Genomic DNA, 25,512 nt, shown 5'->3' on the forward strand with positions numbered 1-25,512 from the left:
GTCCCTACTGGCGGGGGCTCCAGGCTGCTGCCTGTCATCTTCACAGCGGGTAATGTAGCCTTTTTAGTAAGAAGGGCAAAACATTTACGGGAAAATATTGAAACGGGAGGACGGCGGGAAAGAAGGGTCAAATACGGAGGGTTGACAGGTATGTCCTAGTGACCCCCACGATAGACTATATTATGTTATGCACATGTATTTTATATGTTAATACAATTGCATTTATCTATAGTCCTAATTCTGTCACTGTTTGATGTCACAAAGAAGGGTGTATCCGAAAGCTGTCTACAACATTTGTAACAGGTGATGAAAAAGTTAACAAATAATTAACTGTATTAGACATTTGTTAATGATGAATAGGCTTCACTTCAGATTAGGGCACACAATAGCATCTGCAAATGATTTATAAATGTTTTATGAATGTCTTAACAAATCATTTGTTAAACATGAAAAGACAAGTCTGGTTATTGCTTCGTGTGTATTCATAAAAGTCCACAAATAGTAGGAAACAGTTATATATGCAGTTAGACAGTTACTAACAATCCTACAGAGAACCTCTGCCTTCAAAAATAACTGTCTATTATTTTTCTTGCAATTATATTGATTTGTTACATTGTTTACACTGCTTTTTTATTCTATTTTATTTTTACTTCTCCACTGTACTATAATTATGTCATCTGTACCATGTCTTATACTACCTGTACCCCCCCCCCCCCATGCTGCTATGATGCCTGGATTTCCCCAAGGGGATCAATAAAGGAATATCTTATCTTATCTAATAATATGCTCAAGTCACCAACAGTGTTTATGAGCTTTTGAAAAGCAAAATCTTTCACAAAATGAAGCAATGAGTGTGAAACACATGAGTGTCCCTGTCCTTTACAGTTAGCTAGCTAGGATAACTGAAAATAACGGAGACCTAGCTAGATAGCTAATGTTAGCTGGAGAGTTTGAACTATCTCACCCATTAATTAAGGCTATACCATTACTAAACAGTAGCTTTTATGCTCTACTTACCACTGTGTTTCTTTCTTTTATCCTCCTCATCTATTTTCTGCTCCAGATGGATAAGTCCTCTTAATTTAGCTTGTTTGTTTATTATACGTACTGTAGGTCCTAATTGCTGGCTCAAAGTTTCATTTTCACGTGAAGATTTTTTTCCAAACACAAGTGCCATGGGGCCCCTAAGGGGGTTTCCTACTGTCGTTTCATTGCATATCATCCATTTGAATTGTGGTCGCTTTTGTTGAGTACAGTCATTATGTCAGCCCTCGGGGGGGTCCCTACTGGCGGGGGCTCCAGGCTGCTGCCTGTCATCTTCACAGCGGGTAATGTAGCCTTTTTAGTAAGAAGGGCAAAACATTTACGGGAAAATATTGAAACGGGAGGATGGCGGGAAAGAAGGGTCAAATACGGAGGGTTGACAGGTATTGTTATAAGCCTCTGCAAATGTTACTGAATGATGTAGCAATGTATTTCCAGCTAAATTGAAATAATAAACAAATAAAGGGTCTCAATTAAATATGTGGTAGTAAAAAGAACCTGTGGGAGGATTTCAACAAGATAAATGCGACAACAGTGCAAAATATTTCACTATAATATTTCAAAGCAATTTTTTTTTTTTTTAATAATAATATATTTTTTTATTTATTTTTTTAATGCTGCCCCCTGTGTCTATGAAAATGCCCCCGCGTATGCCTAGGGTAGCCTACCCCTGCACTAGACAAATATCAAGATATATCAATCAGTGGACCAAGTGCATGCTTTCGCAGAGGACAAGAAGCCTTCAGTCGACTCCTTCAGACATTAACACCCCCCACAGCCCAAATGGAATGCCCCCCCCACCAAAAAAAATAACAGTCTATTAACAGTCTACTAATGGCAAATTTTGGCCAGTCAAAATCGACTATACAAATCCTTAGTCGGGGACAGGTAGATCGCATGATCGACCGGTAGATCGCATGCTGGTTTCAAGTAGACCGCGAGATTATTTTGGAAAATCATTGTTACAGGGTCTAGTTAGATTGAGGCGATCGGCAATCGCTTGCTTTTGTTTTCATGAATACCCGGATGTAGAGGAATGTGAAGCACTTTGCTTACAGACGCTGAACTTGATACTTGTGTCTGTCGTTATTCATGCCGTAGAAACATCCACACAAACATGGTGTCAAAAGTAGTTGAACTTACGTCCATGTATACATATTAGCTGACTATGTCACAGTCGGACTCTGGTTCTGAAGACAACATTACGGAGGCCGAGACAAGTAACGTTGGGCTATTGTCAGCTAGCATGGCGGCTAATATTCCACCCCCCTCCCCGATGAGCTTCACAGGCGACTGGATCGTCAGCTGGGACATATTCTGTGCCGAATACGAGGACTATGCACTCGCTACGGGTATAACCAAGAAGGACATGAACATTCAGGCTGCAACTCTGAAGAGTGTGATGGGAAGCGAATGCAGGCACATTTACCGTCACAACCTGAATCTCACCGAACAGGATCAAGGGGACGCTAAAGTCATACTGGATACGTTGGAAAAGTACTTCAAACCGGCGAAGAACGTCATAATATGAAAGGTACGTGTTCGGGAGCAACAAGAGGAAGGCGAATCCTTAGACAGTTTTGTGACCAGACTGAGAGAAAAGGCAGCAACATGTGTACGGGCAGCTAAGAGATGAAATGATTTGTGACACAATTGTACTAGGTGTTGCAAACGAGAGCATAAGACGCAGACTGTTGAGAGAGAAAGGGCTCACGTTAATTACCGGATTTTCCAGATGGCGCGCAGGACAGCGTGGCAAATTGTGGTCACTCACTCATTCATTCACTCACTTGTTGACATGTAGTTGAACGCATGCACAGATCATGTACACCGGAGGTCATCAACTACTGTACATGTGTTCAAGGGCCAGAAAAGCCTTTTGAATGGTTTGTCAGGCAGGCAAAAATGTTATTATGCACAGAGCCTAAAGGGGAAAACTGCAGCTTGATTGAAGAATGGACTGATAAGTATGCATTCATCATGCCAACTTTCAGTAATACTAAACCTGTATGCCTCATTTTCAATGAAACGATCGCTGTTCTAAAAGAATACAAGAGGCCTGTCACATGTAGACACCTGAATATGTCTAACCGTAATTCAATGTGTCTAACTCTAACTCCTTGTATTCTACTGTGTTCACGATAACGTTGTGTAACTGGACTGTCGCCAGGGGGAGCTGGTGCGACGTTGGGCTGGTGGCAACAGGTGAAGAAGAGGCTGGCTGAAGGTGGAGCTCTTACAGCGGGACGACCTCTTCGTCATTTTCCACTGAAGCAAGAGGACGTGTGGACGAAGAGCTCCTGATATAATAAAGACACGCGAAATACGAGTCCTGCCACGGGGTGGGATAGTAACGTCGTATGCGACAGTTTAGCTTCCCAGTATAGTGCTTAGGGTACGGTTGAACCAAGAAGAAGACGTTTGACTGCCGGACTGTACTGTCGATATGCCACACGCTGCGTTTAGACGAGGAGCTAGGGGGTCGCACTGACCACAGCTTAGCTTCAAGTATAGGACTAGTAACCTGGTTAGCTCCACGCGTCGCCACGCCGTTTCCAGCCCTCGAAGCAGACGCCGCCGCCCGACGACACGGGGCTCTACTCGCCTGCAGCCTGCACCTGTTTACCACCAGCCCAGCCAGCTCTCCTGTGTATCACGCGGGCCGTTTGATGGCCAACCCACTCCCCAAACATTCGTTGTGGGGACGGAACAGCACTCGGTTGGTACATTCACACCAGGTACTGCTAGCGCTCCGAGCGCTCTGGAATATACACTGCGAACATTCTCCTTTTCGAGAGCATGCCCTCTAAGGGCGAAGAGAATAAATACATTGAACTGGCACGTGCACCAGTGACTAGGAGCGCCCCGACGTTTGTTGTTTTATGTAATGCCGGCTTAGATATGCTTTTTGTTTCAACTGTGGGCCCACTGTATTTTCTGGTTACATGTGTTGTGTGGTTAAGTTGTGCAGACAGCACGTGTGTATAATAATAATCTTTCCCATCGAATAGCTCGCGGAGCTCGCCGGTACCCTCTCTCTCTCTACCTATGGGTGAATGAAAAGTGTCTTAACCCTTACGGGGACCTGTTTCATTACTGTAGACTAGTGTAAGATCTAAGTGCCATGCATTGTGTCTTGTATTAATTGCATGCCCAACGTATATAAAAGAAGAGGCGTACAAATGGGATCACTGTGTGTGTGTCAATTAATGTGCATTATTGTTTAACCCCTTCCTTTCGATTAATGTGCAGTACTGCTTAACCCCTTCTCATTCACGGCCTATGTATCATTGGGGCAGGTGTTCTGGACAGGTCTCCGCTCGTCAACAAGGAAAGGTACTGCTTTGGGGAGAAATTATATCATCTATCACTACTGCCACCGGGTGTGAGAGGGTGTGGGAAGTATTAGGGGAAGTGGGGGTGTTTGGGGAATTACTGTAAGTCGCCCTGGAGGGCAAGAAGGACCAGCGCAGCACCCCTAGGTTAGTAAACCCTAGGCCCCATCCGCTCCCTCTGCTAAATCCCAATTCTAATACCCCTACACTACAGTCGGGGACTCAGCCGAACCCAGATCTGCTGTGTTCCCACTACCTGGTGACAGTGCACATCTACTCTCATAAAGTAGGGATAATCCACCCTTCTACATTACAGAAAAATTGTCACCTTGAAAGCTGGATATTCCCGTGCCAGCAGAATAAATGAGAGCTATGAGTTAGGAGTGGGTAGGAGTGGGGGGGGGGGGGGGGGGGGGGGGGGGTTGGGTAGGAGTGGGGGGGGGGGGGGGGTTGGGTAGGAGGGGTGGGTGGGGACTTGACATGCCACGGCTTCTTGTGTATTATTGCTTAAGTATAACAGAAAATCAAAAGAAACTTACAATGCTAATGAATGATTTCTGTAACCAAGCGCATTAACCGTTAACTGACTAATTATATGGCCAACGATCTAACGTTGACCAGGATCAAAGGCTTCTGTTACAAATGACACAAAGACACTACTGATTCAGATAGATCAGGACACACAGATAATCACTCTGGATATCAATATAGTTACTGTCTCTCTCAGATAGGTTTTCATTGAACAGTCACACACTCACTCCGCTCCGACTTGTTCCCCCAGTGATGGGCTTTATAGCTGCATCGTTACCATGGATACTGTGTAACCTAGTATTAAATATAGAATAACAGCATATCATATGAAAAGAACACAAATATGTGTATCTAACATCTATTAATTAAAGGTAGAATTTTAGGCAACATTTGATTATATTACAAGATTTTGCTATTAGACGTAGTAACCCTTTAAACCTCAACTGTAACGAGGCGTTACACTGGCACGACGCTAACATAGTGTGGAGAGAGGTCTGACTATGCCACAGACCTCGCCTTTCTCTGCATTATCCCTAAATCATCATGGAACGCCATTATCCTACTTTTATTTGCAAGATATTAAAACAACACAAAATCTGCCCCCAGCTGCTAAAAAGTGGTGTGCATGGATCCGCACATTGCCAGAGGCAGTTCACTTCAGCTCAGCATTCTCTTCAACATGTTTTTTGTTATTTGTTGTGTACAATAATAGTATCCATTAACTTTTTTGCCTGTTTTATAAAGAATTTATAAATATGTTTACGCAGCATGTAGATGATTATGAGCCAAAGAACCAGTGCTATTTAGCACCCTTTTTGTTAAGAGTTTAGAACAGCAGGCTTTTGCCCACACCCCACCTTCCTTCCCCTGCTAAATCAGGTGTGCCTGTAGACTCATAGGTAGGTTGCCAATAAGACATTGTTGTTCTCTGACAATACAGTTTAATCTAATCTGATCTAATATTTGTGTGATGTTCTGAAAACAAGATTTATAGAGCAGAAAAGCCAAGCTCCCCGCCCGCTGTGATCACAAGCAGAAGAGGGGTATGTGCAGAGTACTGAGGGCTAGGCTATCTTTACCCATTGGCCATCATTACCCAGCCTCTTCCTAGCTAATGTGCAGTCTCTGGACTAACTATGGCTGCGGATCATCAATCATAGAAGAATTAAGGATTGCAACGTCATGATTTTCATGGAATCCTGGCTTACAGTAACTCATTGACTGCCACGCTGTTTTTCCATCTTTACTCCTTGGCGCCAGCGTTATTGACCATTTTCACGATGTTTGCGGACCCATCGTATATTCTATATTATAGCTATGGAGACAATAGTATGGCTCATTTGACAGGAGCCCTATTTATACTCCAACAGGGACAAAACAGTTTATTTCTACATACTGTACCTTCGTTTGTGCGCTATATCACGCTAAACATCACCCCGTTTCACAATAATCCAGGCTGGTTTTCTAGATTGTGAGATATAGAGTGTTTTGTGCGCATATGCGCAAATCTCGCGACTGCTCGCCTGAAACCTATATTATTGCCAGGTCAAAGGTAAACACGATCATGTTTCTTCACAAAGCCATCGGGGGGTGGGGGGTCATTTTCCGACGCTGCAATCATTACAAAAGCATGTTTTATGATGGGGTTCGGTAAAATAGACATAAAATAGATGTTACTTTTGTCAGCAGGTACTCCACTCTTGCTCCAAGTGTCTTGGATCAGAACAGGATCAATACATATAACGTTAGGTAGCCCTCATCCGTTGTCTTCTTCTATAGTCTGCTCGGGCCAGACTATACCACGGAGCCGAATAGGTTTCCGCATCTGCCGGTTTGACTATAGTATTTTTATGATTTACCAGAAGTGCTGAGTCCAACATAGTCTAGTGGAAACGCACCTTATCATCCATAATCATCATCCATATCATCCGTTTTGTCTTCTTCTTCATAATATCCAATAGTTCGCTCTAGGCGATCACCATTGTCGAACGTTAGATGGCTGTAGTTTGCTCACTGCTGCTCACTCCCTAGTGCTTTGGTTGCTCTCACTGCAGTGTGGGTAACCCCACACTAAACTGACTATGCAGTTCATAAGGTAGGCAATACTGCCACCTGTCGGGATTCAATCGTCATTTCAGGTCCCAGGCACACTCACAAAAGCCTGTTTAGAATAAGAAAATAGAAAAAAAGGAACGAAAAACAAGATATCTCGTTATTGGCGCTCAAGCGTTGGCTCTCAGAAATGAGATATCTAATCTTTTGGCGCTCAATGAGTTAAGGGGGGTAGTCGACTACCACTATCGGCACATTTTGGCCAATCAAAGTCGACTATACCAATCCTATACTTTATAATAACACTCAGTTATAAGACCTTTATAAGGTATTTGTAGATAATGAACTAATCATAAACAAACCATTTATATACATTCGTAAATGATTATTAAATAATTTATAACTATATTTGTATAACATTTACAAATTAGTTCTACATTATTTATAACTCATTATCAACATTGTTTGTACTTGATTTGTTCATCATTAAATAATGTTGTTTAATGTGTAGTAACACATTTGTAGATGCTTTGAAAAATGTATATGAAAAAACGACTATACTGTACCTCCATTTATTTGTTCATGTTCAACAAATTATTTGTTAAGATATTCATAAAACACCTATAAATCATTTGCAGATGCTAGTGTGTGCCCTAATCTAAAGTGAAGCCTATTCATCATTAACAAATGTCTAATAGTTTGTTTATTTGTGGACTTTTATGAATACACACGAAGCAATAACCAGACTTGTCTTTTCATGTTTAACAAATGATTTGTTAAGACATTCATAAAACATTTATAAATCATTTGCAGATGCTATTGTGTGCCCTAATCTGAAGTGAAGCCTATTCATCATTAACAAATGTCTAATACAGTTAATTATTTGTTTACTTTTTCATCACCTGTTACAAATGTTGTAGACAGCTTTCGGATACACCCTTCTTTGTGACATCAAACAGTGACAGAATTAGGACTATAGATAAATGCAATTGTATTAACATATAAAATACATGTGCATAACATAATATAGTCTATCGTGGGGGTCACTAGGACATACCTGTCAACCCTCTGTATTTGACCCTTCTTTCCCGCCGTCCTCCTGTTTCAATATTTTCCCGTAAATGTTTTGCCCTTCTTACTAAAAAGGCTACATTACCCGCTGTGAAGATGACAGGCAGCAGCCTGGAGCCCCCGCCAGTAGGGACCCCCCCGAGGGCTGACATAATGACTGTACTCAACAAAAGCGACCACAATTCAAATGGATGATATGCAATGAAACGACAGTAGGAAACCCCCTTAGGGGCCCCATGGCACTTGTGTTTGGAAAAAAATCTTCACGTGAAAATGAAACTTTGAGCCAGCAATTAGGACCTACAGTACGTATAATAAACAAACAAGCTAAATTAAGAGGACTTATCCATCTGGAGCAGAAAATAGATGAGGAGGATAAAAGAAAGAAACACAGTGGTAAGTAGAGCATAAAAGCTATTGTTTAGTAATGGTATAGCCTTAATTAATGGGTGAGATAGTTCAAACTCTCCAGCTAACATTAGCTATCTAGCTAGGTCTCCGTTATTTTCAGTTATCCTAGCTAGCTAACTGTAAAGGACAGGGACACTCATGTGTTTCACACTCATTGCTTCATTTTGTGAAAGATTTTGCTTTTCAAAAGCTCATAAACACTGTTGGTGACTTGAGCATATTATTAGATAAGATAAGATATTCCTTTATTGATCCCCTTGGGGAAATCCAGGCATCATAGCAGCATGGGGGGGGGGGGTACAGGTAGTATAAGACATGGTACAGATGACATAATTATAGTACAGTGGAGAAGTAAAAATAAAATAGAATAAAAAAGCAGTGTAAACAATGTAACAAATCAATATAATTGCAAGAAAAATAATAGACAGTTATTTTTGAAGGCAGAGGTTCTGTGTAGGATTGTTAGTAACTGTCTAACTGCATATATAACTGTTTCCACTAGAGGGCGCTCTAGGCGGAGACACTCAGGAACACCACCAGGTGGCGAGTATAAATAGAGGTGTCTCCTCCCACTTCTTTCTCTTTCCCCCAGTCTCTCAGTGAGAGAAGACCTGTAGTGTTACTGCTCTGCCATGAATAATAAACTACGCCAGTTAAGGCTCAAGATAGAAACCATGCCTCTTGACCACATTATTGTCGCCCTATAGCCGAATTATGTTAACAATTATGATATTACATTCTGCTCAGCATAATTTGTATGCAAAATATTGTGGTTCCCTGCTTTAGTCTGTTGACACATTTCTATACTAAATGCTTTTGTAGTCCTGTGTCATACCTAAATGTCATATAAGTGAATTGTATAGAAACAACTCAACAAAAGTGACTATTGCACAACTGATTTGACACAAAAAAAAAACTCCCTCCTTGCCATACCTTGGCTTTTACTGAAATTACACCACTGGGACCAATACAGGTCAAAGATATTGTTTTCCCCCAAAATACAGCGAACATGGCTTCTGTATTCGGTTAGCACAGACTCAGTCTTCTGTTTGATATTATATTAAAAAAAAAGTGGTTGCCTAGTTAGTAGAGATTTAAGATTCACTATGTGTACCCTTGCCAGCCGATATGTAAGGGGTATTTGAAGACAAGGTGGGATGGGGCGCCGGGAAATTTCGCTGGGAAATCTCCCTTATTTTCAAATCCCAATGTTGACAGCTATGCGCTAGGACCCAGGAATACCCTGGCCAGGTATTGCCAGAGTATGTAGAGGAAGTCTCACGCGAGTGAGACTTGACTTCACGTGTGTTGCGGCGCCTAGACAGCCTGAAAATACAAATAATTATTACCCTTGTGTCATCATCACCGCAATATACTGAGCACACATTAGGAACAAACACATAATTCAAATGTAACGTTAACGCCCACCACATCAAGTACGTCTACACAACATATAAGAGTTGTAGGTCGGAAATGATGGAATAGATTTACCAACAAAAAAGGTGTTTAGCCTGCTCATACCTTAAAAGTGTGGGGCAGCACGAATAACTTGGCTCTGCTAATGTATCGTGCTTCTATTCAACAGACGGCAACTCACGTCGAAGTCAAATCTCACTCACGTGATACTTCCTCTACATACTCTGGCAATACCTGACCAGGGTACTCCTGGGTCCTAGTGCCCCCCTCAGATTACACTACATGTTATGCACATGTATTTTATATGTTAATAAAATTGCATTTATCTATAGTCCTAATTCTGTCACTGTTTGATGTCACAAAGAAGGGTGTATCCGAAAGCTGTCTACAACATTTGTAACAGGTGATGATAAAGTTAACAAATTAACTGTATTAGACATTTGTTAACATATCCACCACCGGAAACGCTTTAAAACGTTATTGCCCGCCATGCTTTGACCGCCAAACCTCGCTGTACAGCGTTATTGAGATCAATATTTAATTTTTTCGCCATGGCATTCATAATTCATATATACACCTGCAACGCTCCAGCTGGACCCTAAAGGTGAAGGCAACGATGGCTCAATACCGCCGCCTGGTGGATGGTCGGGCGAGTTACAATCGCTTACAGGATATGGATGCTGTGCGTCGATTAAATTCATCCGGCTGTCAGATATCGTTGCAAGGCTCCCGACAGACACAATGTACATAATGGATCGCTTTATAAACTTAATAATCGATATGATTTCGGCGTTTATTGCGACATACAAACCGGAAATGGACCTAGGTGATTGACGTCCTATACTTGGGATCTTTCACCGCCAGTCTCTTTGACGCACGGTAAGAGGACACTAACGTTATTTTCACCCCAATTGTACATTTCTTTATTTACAAACCATCTGATCAATAAATCAACCCATACTACATAAAGCAGTTAGTGACGATCAAGGAATTAATATAGCGTGTCCAGGGAAGAAACGGCAATCGATAATCTATATATGCGTTTAGGCCTATAACTCACGTTCTAGGAATTACTGCAGAAAACGATAAAAACATACTTATATTCTAGACAGTATTTTTGTATGAATGTATGAATGAAAAAGTATAACGTTCCCACATCCTGAACGATAGATAATCGATGTTGAATGGGCCATAGTAATGTCAATATACCAATACAATTTAAAAAGTTATAGCCCTGCAAAGAAGGTGAGCCACTCCATAGACTTATAGCGCTGGCAGAGAGGGGCATTAGATGGGTACAATGCTCAGCAGGCAAGTGTTAATGATGAATAGGCTTCACTTCAGATTAGGGCACACTCCGCAAATGATTTATAGATGTTTTATGAATGTCTTAACAAATCATTTGTTGAACATGAACAAATAAATGGAGGTACAGTATAGTCGTTTTTTCATATCCATTTTTCAAAGCATCTACAAATGTGTTACTACACATTAACTCATTCAGGGCCAACAGCGCTGTCTGCTGATGGCCCTTCTGGGCCAACGCTTTATCCAATGGAGGATAGGACTTATTTGCGAGTGCTTAAAACATATCAAATATAATAGCAATAGATCTAAATAACACAGTGATTGTCAATGAGTTGCTTCCAGTCAACATGCACGAAACAGATAATTTTTTCATACATACATTTCCATTTTATACCATGATGAATATCAATATATTTCTAGGGCGTTCTGTCTCATCTCAATAAACTCCAGCAAATCGAGCTTAAATGTATTTCCTTAGAAATCGTGCCATTTGTCGCTTGACTTATGAATAGTTTTCAAATAAACGCTAGATTATCGATAGTATATGTGTCCTCATGCACGAAGAGAAGCGGGGTCTGAAAAATCACACTCACACACACACACACACACACGCACGCATGCATGCACGCACGCACGCACGCACGCACACACACACACACACACACACACACACACACACACACACACACACACACACACACACACACACACACACACACACACACACACACACACACACACACACACACACACACACACACACACACACACACGCTCCGATGGCGGTGATAGGAACATCTGATTACCCCAAGATTCGTAACATAAAGGCCTTGCTGCAAAAAAATAAAAAAAAAGATTTTCACTAAGTCTCGAATTCCACCGGCCTGGCCGTGTGGCAATAAAAGGAACTTGAACTTGAACTCACATCTGATGTCAGGCAAAAGGATTAATCCAATTCCTGATCGCCATTCCAAATATTGATTGCGTTTATTGATCCAACATTTTATCCAAAAACACATAATCCACGCTGCTCCCAGTCCCCCCAGTCAATGCAATAGTATCCAGCTGCATGCCAGAGAAGTAAAACCTGGACCGGACTTATTTTTTTTGATGCACAGTCCCAGCCAATCCAATCCAATGATGTGCAATACCATCCGGGAGACGATAGGTGCCGGTATTTGCCCTTTGCGAGCTCATACCCATTCCCAATGATAACGTCAGGCTGGATGGATGGATGAAAAATGAATGGATATCGCTAATAAAATAAATATGGATTAAAACCAGAGATTTCTCGGGTTTGGCGCCCAGAGCATGGCGAGTTAACCCGGACTATCTCGGGTTTGGCCTCCAGTGAGTTAAACAACATTATTTAATGATGAACAAATCAAGTACAAACAATGTTGATAATGAGTTATAAATAATGTAGAATTATTTGTAAATGTTATACAAATATAGTTATAAATGATCTAATAATAATTTACGAATGTATATAAATTATTTGTTCATGATTAGTTCATTATCTACAAATACCTTATAAAGGTCTTATAACTGAGTGTTATTATAAAGTGTTACCCAAATCCTTAGTTGGGGACAGGCCTACTGCAGTCTATCACAGGGATTATGAGGAAATTACCATTGCATAGTCTATTTGTGTTTGACCGCATTATTTGATAATGACCATTGTATTTGAAAAGTGCACCAATAATTTAAACTTCAACGATGAACATATCCAATGTTCTGACACTATGATAAACTTTAGCATGAAATGTAATCTAATTTGGTTCAGTTGTTCACTTAATTGATTGAATATCTAATGTTCTGGTGCTTTTGCACACTATTCTCTGATTTGACACTGGTATTTTTATTTTGTATTATACCCAAATTGAACCCAAAATTTGCAGTATAGCATTCTGTGTTAAGAGTTTTGCACATTGAAACTCTGATGTGCAAAATGCGCCAAAGCAATCGTAAAAAACGAAAGAGTCTTGATAAAGGTTGGTGGGGTGAAAACACAAGCCGCTGCTAAAATACAGTTTAAAATCACCCTTTTCTCTCTGATGTCTCCTTTCAATTCCTCCAGTTGATGAGCATTTGGTGCTGCCACTATTGTTCGCCAATAAGATCAACACCTTGACCTGATTGGCAACCAGTGGTGGCAGCACTGAGCGTTCATTGAGCTTTCCCAGAAAACCACAGAAAAAGGTTCGGCTGGAGGATTTGAAAGGAGAGAAAAGTGTAATTTTATACTGTATTTCAGCAGTGGCTTGTGTTTTCACCTCACCAGCATTTGTCAAGATTATTTGAGCTTGCTGTTCCATTCGGAATCACAATGCAATAATTAATTAGGACGAGTGTTTTACTTAACCCTCAGAATCCATGGCAGTTTGTTATAGAGATAATGTACTATTATGTCATCTCTTCAACTACATGTTAGGCAGGTGTTTAATTCTTGACATAACCGTATTTTCAGATGGGGCCCCCTGCCTGACGGCAGCTTTTTTTTTGGACAATTTTCACTATATTTGCGAAGCTATTGTATATTCTATATTATAGCTATGGAGACAATATGGCTCATTTGACAGACACTATTTATAGTCCAACATGTAAAAAACGTTTGTTTCTACATAACGTACAGTAAAGTACACGTAAAATAGACGTTACCTTTGTTTTAGATGTACTCCATTTCTCACTTCGAGTCCAAAAGTGTCTTGAATCAGAACAGCACCAATACATATAACGTTACATATACCACAGAGCCGAATAGGTTTCCTCATCGGTCGGTTTAATTATAATTTTTTTTATGTTTTACCAGTAGTGCTGAGTCCAACATAGTCCAACATAGTCTGGTGGAAACGCACCTTATCGTCAGCAGCGGCGCCAGAGAATTGGCCTTGCAGGAGCTTTGGGGGGGCTGAATTGTTTATAGCAGGTGCTAATGAATTTTAATGCAATAAACAAAATAACGGCTAATATAGGCTACATCATTGAAAATGCACGTTACTAAATGTTTAGCGTTATACACCAATGCAAGCACCCAATAACCCAATAAAGCTCGACATTATATCGGGAGTGGTAATCTGACGTTCGTGCGTAAAAGGTCTCTCAGTCAGTATGATTAGAATTTAAAACAACGCTTGAAAGAAAAGTAACCAAAGAAAAGGTGTAATATTTAAGATTTCGTTTCTACAAAGGGTATAGCAACGAAATATATATATATCAGATAATGACAAATCACAAGGACAACGAAAACATAGCCTAGGCTATAATAATATGACTACATTTCTGACATGCACCATTCATTCACCACGGTAACAGCCACCATGAGAGCAGTAGTCAACTGGGCACGGCGACCCTATACATTAAACTAGAAAGAAGAAGAAGAGTGTGTGTGCGTGTGTGTGTGTGGGGGGGCACAGCGGCCCGACATTAAAATGGGCACGGCGGCCAATGGGCACGGCGGCCCGTACATTCCAGTGTGTGTGTGTGTGTGTGTCAACAAAGACTGGTACTCACCACCAGTCACAGGAGAACGATCCGCCTGTTGTTGTGATTTGCAGCGAAGCGATCGATCACTGCATTGACGTCCAGTTTTTTGCAAGCAGACCCAAGTTGCTGTTTCGAGCGTCTCCGCTTCTATTCCTCAGATAGGTCTTTATCCGGCGTAAGCAAGAAAAGCTCCTCTCACACGCAACTGATGTGACGGGCAATGTCATTGAGATGCACACAAGTTTGTACAGATCAACGAACGCATCATTGTATGGCCTTAATAGCACCAGCACGTCATGGGTGGTGTTGACGACAGTTCCACTTTGTTTTTTTCTTTCAATAAGTCGCTTTGCCTGGTGAAGTTCTGCAGAGATGTTTTCCTCCATTACGAGGGTTTCAAACAGAGATACGGGATGGTTTGAAAGCTCGCCGTTGCTAATCCCAACGCCGGAAATAATGCCGTTTTGAGCAGTTTATAAAATATATTTAAAATGTTTATTAACAACGCCGAGCTTTCAAACCATCCCGTATCTCTGTTTGAAACCCTCGTGCAGCTGTGAGTACCTTTGACATGTCTATGTGATATTTGTATAACGAACGGTTCGGTTAGAACCAGTCCTTCATGGTAAATCTAGGTTGGTTTCCTATTGAGGAGCAAGTGACTGTGGATTCACTCCGTGCATCACAGTCACGAAAGGGGCTACGGGTTACCATGTCAACACGCGAGAGTCATTATGGTTATTATTGTTTCGGTCCTCCAAAAGCCAATGTCAAAGTTAAGTATGACTCCTGTTTATTAAAAGAAGCTTTATAGGTCGTAGGCTCCTCTTCTGGCTCATGGTATTTCCGCAAATAAGTTATCCAAAGACGTTTGTTTTGTTTTTCGAAAGCACACATCCCAAACGCGGAAGTGAAAGAGAAATTCCATTGGTTCTCCCAGTCCACGTGACCATTTCTAGCATTTCAATTGGCTACAGTGCCATCCATAGATATGATGAATAGATATATATACAGCTTCACAAAGACACAAATGTCCAATATAACGGAATTCGTAATATATTTTATATATAAATAAAATAAAAAAACATAACTGGGAGGGGGGGCTTAGAGGGGGCTAAGCCTTTTTCAGAGGGGGCTTACGACCCTGCTAGCCCCTCCCCCCCGCCGCCCCTGCTTATCGTCCATAATCATTATCCATATAATGATATGATATGATATTAGCATTTATAATAATAATAATAAATGCATTTTATATAGCGCCTTACATTAGGAATCTCAAAGCGCTTTACATACATGGCATTATAGCATACAGACAAACACAGTACAGGGACAAACACAGTACATGAACTTTCACGATGACGACATAGTGGGGATAATACAGAGAGAGGGAGACAACTTAGAGACAAGACAGAGAACATTTTTAATAATGCGCCCCCCCCAGCCAATTTTTACATCGGTCCGGGGCGCAGCCCAGGGGGGGGGGGGGGGGGGAGAATATGAATAAATGGACAGGACAAAGAAACAGGGAACCAGGCAGACGGACAGACAGAGAACATAAGAACACCTCAGACACACAACACAACAGCAAAGTAACTAGTGATCATCCAGAGCGAAAAGCTGGGTTTTAAGCAAGGCCTTGAATGTCTGTACGATGTTGGCAGATTTGATCTTGAGGGGGAGCTTATTCCACAGTGTCGGCGCCATCACTGCAAAGGCCCGGAAACCCTTTGTCACAAGTTTGGCTCGCGGGACCCTCAGAGTCTCAGACACAGTTGGTAATTTGATATGAGGGACCTGGAGCTGATGTGTTGGACCAAGAGTTCCTCAATGTAGGTCCATTTAGTCTTTTTCATAATATCCAATAGTTCGCTCTAGGCGATCGCGATTGTCAAACGTGTCCTGCTCACTGCTGCTCACAACGAGTACCTAGTTGTTTGGGGGCTGTGAGGCTGTGCATGTTCTTAAGGTAGGTGATACTGCCACCTGGCGAGATTCGATCGTCATTGCAATTCCAATGTAGGCAGCTGTGCCAGGGAGACTCAGAACCCGAGAATTCTCGGGTATAGCGCTCAACCGTTGGCGACTTATCTCGGTTTGGCGGTCAATGAGTTAATGCAAAAATATTTTAACGGCACTATTCTTTTATGCTTTTTTTTCCTGATACTCTCATTGATACTATGTTTGTTTCTGACTCAGTGTGTGTGAGAGAGAGAGAGAGAGAGAGAGAGAGAGAGAGAGAGAGAGAGAGAGAGAGAGAGAGAGAGAGAGAGAGAGAGAGAGAGAGAGAGAGAGAGAGAGGAGGTGAGTCCTCAGCCCTTGTGTGGGTGAATGTAACAAGTTCCTAACTTTTTTTTCCCCCTATTATTTCATGCACACTGTATTCATTGTTTATTATTATTTTCTTTTGCACTCTGTTTGTTTTGAATTTGATGCAAATTTGAAATGCATGAGGGTCGTCCTTTTGTGATAAATGGCTGCTAAAACAAACAAAAAATGGGGATGAATAGTTCAAGTGTACTACTACTGTGTTAGTAATCATTACTATGTAGTGTTACAGTTAGTTAATTGGTATGCCCATCTGTTATGTTTTTGTTGGGCTTTTATTAAATTTCTTTATGAGTTCAGCATTTAGTTTTACAATGCAGTTTGCACATAGTTACTTGAAGATTCTGGACAGTATTTCTCATTGTGGCAATAAATAAGCAAAATCAAGCATTTGTCTACTCTCATGTTGATAAGAGTATTAACACTTGAAACAGATCAGTTTAAGGTAGATTTAGAACAGTTAAAAATATGTGATTAATTTGCGATTAATCACGATTTTCTATGAACAATCATGCGATTAATGAGATTAAATATGTTAATAGATTGACAGCCTTAATAATAATATATCCACAGAACCTTTAGAAAGGTGCAGAATAAAAATATGTCTCCTCCCCCAAAAAAACAGTTGATTAATGAATTTATAATTTTAAATATTTGGCGGGTTAAAAAAAAATAAAGCAAGCTCTGTGGATGATACATTATAATGTGATGATAAACAGGGCTGGCCAGAAATGTCTGTTTTATAAATGAGATTCACAGAGCTGTGCTGGAGAGTGTAATGTCACTGTGTTTACAAGATCCTCAGCAGAGACGTTTGGAGTGATTTAGTGACTCACACTCCTGAAATTAGGCTCGGTCTTCTGAGTGGCAGGGTGGTCCAGGCCAGTGGAGGAAATTTTTTTTTTTGACTTACGTAACAACAAGTACCATCAAACTGCCCCTTGGCAGGGAACTAAATCCACAACACTTCCCAGGTGACACTGTGTGTAACTGTGAGTGTGTAGCAATGTAGCATGGTGTGTAACTGAGAATGTGTGTAACTGTGTGTGTGTGTGTAGCAGTGTGTTTCTATGGGAATATGTGCAACTGTGTGTGTGTGTGTGTGTGTGTGTGTGTGTGTGTGTGTGTGTGTGTGTGTGTGTGTGTGTGTGTGTGTGTGTGTGTGTGTGTGTGTGTGTGTGTGTGTGTGTGTGTGTGTGTGTGTGTGTGTGTGTGTGTGTGTGTGTGTGTGTGTGTGAAGCAGAGTATAACCCAAGGATGGACGGACGGACGGACGGACGGACGGACGGACGGACGGACGGACGGACGGACGGACGGACGGACATACAGACAGACAGACAGACAGACAGACAGACAGACAGACAGACAGACAGACAGACAGACAGACAGACAGACAGACAGACAGACAGACAGACAGACAGACAGACAGACAGACAGACAGACAGACAGACAGACAGACAGACAGACAGACAGACAGACAGACAGACAGACAGACAGACAGACAGACAGACAGACAGACAGACAGACAGACAGACAGACAGACAGACAGACAGACAGACAGACAGACAGACAGACAGACAGACAGACAGACAGACAGACAGACAGACAGACAGACAGACAGACAGACAGACAGACAGACAGACAGACAGACAGACAGACAGACAGACAGACAGACAGACAGACAGACAGACAGACAGACAGACAGACAGACAGACAGACAGACAGACAGACAGACAGACAGACAGACAGACAGACAGACAGACAGACAGACAGACAGACAGACAGACAGACAGACAGACAGACAGACAGACAGACAGACAGACAGACAGACAGACAGACAGACAGACAGACAGACAGACAGACAGACAGACAGACAGACAGACAGACAGACAGACAGACAGACAGACAGACAGACAGACAGACAGACAGACAGACAGACAGACAGACAGACAGACAGACAGACAGACAGACAGACAGACAGACAGACAGACAGACAGACAGACAGACAGACAGACAGACAGACAGACAGACAGACAGACAGACAGACAGACAGACAGACAGACAGACAGACAGACAGACAGACAGACAGACAGACAGACAGACAGACAGACAGACAGACAGACAGACAGACAGACAGACAGACAGACAGACAGACAGACAGACAGACAGACAGACAGACAGACAGACAGACAGACAGACAGACAGACAGACAGACAGACAGACAGACAGACAGACAGACAGACAGACAGACAGACAGACAGACAGACAGACAGACAGACAGACAGACAGACAGACAGACAGACAGACAGACAGACAGACAGACAGACAGACAGACAGACAGACAGACAGACAGACAGACAGACAGACAGACAGACAGACAGACAGACAGACAGACAGACAGACAGACAGACAGACAGACAGACAGACAGACAGACAGACAGACAGACAGACAGACAGACAGACAGACAGACAGACAGACAGACAGACAGACAGACAGACAGACAGACAGACAGACAGACAGACAGACAGACAGACAGACAGACAGACAGACAGACAGACAGACAGACAGACAGACAGACAGACAGACAGACAGACAGACAGACAGACAGACAGACAGACAGACAGACAGACAGACAGACAGACAGACAGACAGACAGACAGACAGACAGACAGACAGATAGATAGATAGATAGATAGATAGATAGATAGATAGATAGATAGATAGATAGATAGATAGATAGATAGATAGATAGATAGATAGATAGATAGATAGATAGATAGATAGATAGATAGATAGATAGATAGATAGATAGATAGATAGATAGATAGATAGATAGATAGATAGATAGATAGATAGATAGATAGATAGATAGATAGATAGATAGATAGATAGATAGATAGATAGATAGATAGATAGATAGATAGATAGATAGATAGGGATGTAGATCTATAGATCTATCTACATATAGGTGGGAAATGATGATGGATGCTGACATGGCAGAACCTTTGATGCCAGTGATTTATCTCTCTTCCTGCTATCTTAGTAAATCAGAGGAGATGAGAGAGGAAAGGTGAGGGGAGGAGATAGGGTGATGAGAAGAGATGAGAGAGGAGGTGAGGAGAGAGGTAGGAGAAGAGAGGGAGGAGGAGAAGATAGGGGGATGAAAAGAGAGGGGGAAGCCGAGAGAGAGGGAAAGGAAAGAAGGAGGAGAGGGGGAGAGGAGAGGAGAAAGGGAGGAGGAGGAGATCAGCATCATAGATGAGAGACACCAACGAGATCATGTCTTCTAAAAGGAGCTTTGTTAATAAACACTCAAATATAAGTTGCAGACAATTTTTTAATATAATTTTATAATATATTCTTCATTAACATAATCTGAAAGTTGCCTTTTTCTCCTAATTAATGGTCCAGCTATCTCACCGCAGAAGAGCATGGCATTTGATTGGCCTAAGTTATCATGCAGTTGACCTCCTGGAGTGGACACACTTGTGTATCCTTCAACAGATCTGCTGCAGAGGACGAGCTGGTTATGTCTGCTACCTTATTGACAGGACAGAAATCAATTCCTGTGTCGCAGAGGAAAGGAGGAGGGAATGTGGAGAATGGGAGAAACGGTACGCACCCCTGGTCCCCATTCAACTGATCATTAAGGTGGGTTTACCCACATCATCCATCTCTCCCTCTTTATCTTTGTCCTCATCACAGGCTTTGGGGTTGTAATGTCTCTTGTCCTGTTAAATTAAGATAAGATAAGATAGACCTTTATTCATACATGTAGTGTCACAGCTGTTACCATCGGATGTATATTTTTTTATGATCTCTTTTTCTTACACAGATATTTGTATGTCTTGTATGTCATTGATGAATTGAAAATGAAGGACCCTTATGTAAACAAGACAGAAGTATTTTTCTGGTCTTCATCCTCTTAGCAGTTGTTAGTATTGAGCTGTACTGTATTGTACCCATTCTGCAATCTGTTAATAAAGTTTTCAATCAATCAATCAATCAACCAGCAGCTGTGTGGTGACTCCCTGACACTAATGAGAGGGACGTTGGATCAGTTTAGTCGTCCAGCAGGGCTCAGTTTTCCTCCTCCATACCTCCAAGACCTGACACCACCTCCAAGAACTAACACCACCTCTACTCTCATGAAACCCACATCTACTGTCGTAACACCACCTCTACTGTCATGAACCCCACATCTACATTCATAACACCACCTCTACTGTCATAACACCACCTCTACTGTCATGAACCCCACATCTACCTCCATAACACCACCTCTACTGTCATAACACCACCTCTACTGTCATAACACCACCTATACTGTTATAACACCACCTCTACTGTCATAACCCCACCTCTACTGTCATGAATCCCACATATACTGTTATAACACCACCTCTACTGTCATGAAACCCACATATACTGTTATAACACCACCTCTACTGTCATAACACCACATATACTGTCATGAAACCCACATATACTGTTATAACACCACCTCTACTGTCATAACACCACCTCTACTGTCATGAATCCCACATCTACATTCATAACAGTACCTCTACTGTCATCACACCACCTCTACTGCCATAACACCACATTTACTGTCATAAAACCCACTTCAACTGTCCTACCACCACCTCTACTGTTATAACACAACCTCTACTGTTATAACACCACCTGTACTGTTATAACACCAACTCCAAGACCTGACACCACCTCTACTGTCTTTAAACTACCTCTACTGTTATAACACCACTTCTACTCTTATAACACCATCTCTACTGTTATAACACCACCTATACTGTCTTTACACCACCTATAATGTTATAACACCACCTCTACTGTCATGAAACCCACCTCCACTCTTATAACACCACCTCTACTGTTACGTCACAGCCCCCAACATTGCGGGGTAGGGGTCAAAAAGCCCCAACCCCGTGGCAAGGCCGTAGCAGCGGGGCACGGAGGAGGCCCCAGCCCCAGGCCACATCCCAGGGGCCAGGACCCCCTAAAAAAGGGGCCTGGCGAGGTCAACGAGGCCGCGGCATCGAGACCCCATCAGACGGTCACTGGTGACACCACCCCCCACATCGCCAGCGTATCGGACAGGGCCTAAAATAGGTGAAGGCCCTTCTCCCCCTGGCACGCCGCTCCGAAGCGCTCCAAGTAGGCTCCTCCCCACAATGTCGTGGGGCCAGCTGGTGCACCGGGGAGACAACCCTCCAAGGAGGTTGATCCCTCAATCCAGGTCAACAGGTCAAGAGCAGAACTCAACCTGCGCCCGGAGCACTGCGGACTAGACAGGCGCCTAATGAGCTTACTGTAAGAACAGTATCGCGGCGGAAAGGGTGTTCGGTATGCCGTGCACCATGTCACAATCTCATGGGGCCACGAACCTCGCGGAGTCGGAGTTAGCCAACTCCGCCAGCGAACAGATTCCACCACGAACCCTGACCCTGCCAATTTATTAATCCTGTGGGGTCGAGGTTCAGAGAAAGAGTTTGACACAATTGGCAGACGTCATGAAACATGCGGGGGCATAACCCAGGCCAACAGCTCAACGAGGGCAAGGCCCGACCTGGGCCTGGAGGACCGGGACCTACACAGGGATGCATAGAGGAGTTGACAGAAGCAGCCTCCCCGACAGCCCCCTCCCATCCCCGGCTTAGCAGGGAGGGAGGGGTGAAAATGAATGGAGAAGGACCAACCCACCTAACATTGTGCAAAAAGGTACAACACAGTATGGACCAATGCACACCACTGTTAAGGGCAACTCGTAGTGACATCTATATGACACACACATTCATGATACACACACCCTGTGACGTACGGCCCGCCCAGGCATTTCCCCCCGGAAAAGCTCAGGGTCCTTCGGGGTACCAGAACTTGTCTGCGCCCCGGCGGACAACGGGTTAAACTGATGCGGTCCGGCGCGACCAGGACAAGTCCTGTGCCCTTGTCACGCCGCCGCTCCCAGTCCTAAGAGGGGGGTAGGTATGCGTGTCAATCCAAAACATCACAGGAGGCGCCACCAAGACGGTCAGTATGCGAACGAACCGCTCCCGGTGGCCCACCTAACGGGAGTGAAACCCCCCTGCCAATGTTTGATCTACTCCGTCATCTCCTCCCGGAGATGTACGCGAGTCCTCGAGTCTAACCTAGTGCACTGGCGCTCGGTAGAGATAACAAAAAAACTTCCCAGCCAACCGCATAAAACGCGCCGGTCCCAAAAAGCGGATTCAATCATTGAGAAACACCCTGGGCCAGCACTGATTGACCTCGTAAGACCAAACGCTGATTCATGAAACAGCGTGTAAGCTCGTAAAGAACCAGAGAACAGTGACAGCGAATTTCTAACAAGAAAGAGGCCCACAATGTTCTTTCCTTGCTGTCTGGGACGAGTAGCAGGAAACCGGTCTACTAGAGACAGGCACGGGTGTTAACAGAACTCGCTTTTGGGGGCGTCAATAATGTGGTCAAGAGGCATGGATTCTCTATTGTGCCCGAACTGGCTTGGTTTCTTTTATTCACATGGTGGGAGCATTTTACACATGAGTCCTCTCTTACTGAGGAACTGGAGAAGAGAGAGAAGGGGGAGGAGACATAGACACTTATACTCGTCATCTGGTAGTACTCCAGAGTACCTCCGCCTAGAACGCCCTCCAGTGGACACAGGTATACATGCGGTTAGATAGGCACTAGTGTGAACAGTTACCTATGCAGTTAGACATTTACTAACAATCCCACACAGAGTCTCTAGCTTCAACACTCCCACTTTTTAGTATACTGGCTGACTTCTTGGAAAAACATTTTACAAACGAAATAATATAATCACAAAAATATCAGCAGAACATGGCATTCAATATCTACACACCAAACATGGCCTTTGCAAATCTTTTCAATTTTAATTTGGAGGCTGGTTTCGTCATTGCATCGGCCACCATGTCGTCCGTGGGAGAATACATCAGTGGCATCCTTTCTTCCCTGATGACAGATCTAATGAAATTATATTTTATATCGACATGTTTACATCTCTGCCGACACACAGGGTTTCTAGCAGTGGTGGCTGGTGAATTCCTCCTTGCGGGGGGCAGAATTAATTAGTATCCCCCTCTATCTCTCTTTCTCTCTCTTTCTCTCTCTCTTTCTCACTCACACACAGCGCGACGTGGAATCGATTCGTTACACAATCAGACCTAGTAGTATGTGTAGTATAAACCAAGAATAACTTCAGTATGAGTACAGGGCTGTACACATATTTTGCATATTGTTAAACGAGCCAAGGCTAGCTATTAAACTATCGATATGAATTGAAAATGGGGGACCCTGACGTAAACTAGACAAACGTCTTTCTCTGGTCTGCATCCCCTTAACAATTGTGTGAATTGAGCCGTACTGTATTGTACCCATTCTGCAATCTGTTAAATAAAGTTGTCATTCATTCATTCATTCATTCATTCATTCATTCATTCATTCATTCATTCATTCATTCATTCATTCATTCATTCATTCATTCATTCATTCATTCATTCATTCATTCATTCATTCATTCATTCATTCATTCATTCATTCATTCTTTCATTCAAACATAGACTGGAGATATTGAACAAGCCATAAACCACTTCTTTTAAATCCAAAAGAAACTCCGCTCTCTTTCTGATCAATCCAATAATGAACACATATGTATATCTTGTCATTTTAAACAAGTTACCATTCATTCACGGGTTGATTATGCATCACCCGCGGCGAAATGAATTAGTTATAGTTCAACAACAACACAGCATCGCTGTGTTGAGAGAGCGAGAGAGAGAGAGAGCGAGAGAGAGAGAGAGAGCGAGCGAGCGAGCGAGAGAGAGAGAGAGAGAGAGAGAGAGAGAGAGAGAGAGAGAGAGAGAGAGAGAGAGAGAGAGAGAGAGAGACCGCAACTCACTTTGTTCAGTTGAAAAACGCGGTCCAGGAGGGATTGATAAAATGTATATCCACTGTCCCAGACTGTTGATGTATATATCCACTGTCCCAGACTGTTGATGTATATGTCCACTGTCCAGACTGCATCCACCTAGCCATTATAGCGTGGTGTTGTTTGTTGTCGAACCAGCTAAGACAGAGTATAGCCTACCCTTCGAGAAGCTTTGTGGTCCAGACTCCAGGCTTGAACTTTCCATAAAAGTGTCCATATAAATCTATTTAGTTAGATCCAACACTGTCTGAATGTACAGCATCTTGTGATTATTATCAATTTCCGACATCTACTATTTCCTAGTAGCCCCTCGAATAGCATAATCTGCAGAGCCCAGAGCCCAACGTCTGGGGACGCGATGTCACGTGCCACTCTCAGCCAATAGTGACTACATCGGGCACTCGAGCGAGCGCCCTCTTGTATCGTATTTGACAGCGCTATCTTGTACGTACATATTTATTTATACGTATTTGCATTTTGCCCTGTGAGAAGCGCAATTACGGCGGAGCAGAAATGAGCGCCCATGAAAACGGAGTGGAGGGGGCTAGGCGCCGGCTCGGCTG

Source organism: Notolepis coatsorum (assembly GCF_963971535.1).
Source record: "Notolepis coatsorum genome assembly, chromosome: 11".
Lineage (NCBI taxonomy): Eukaryota > Metazoa > Chordata > Actinopteri > Aulopiformes > Paralepididae > Notolepis > Notolepis coatsorum.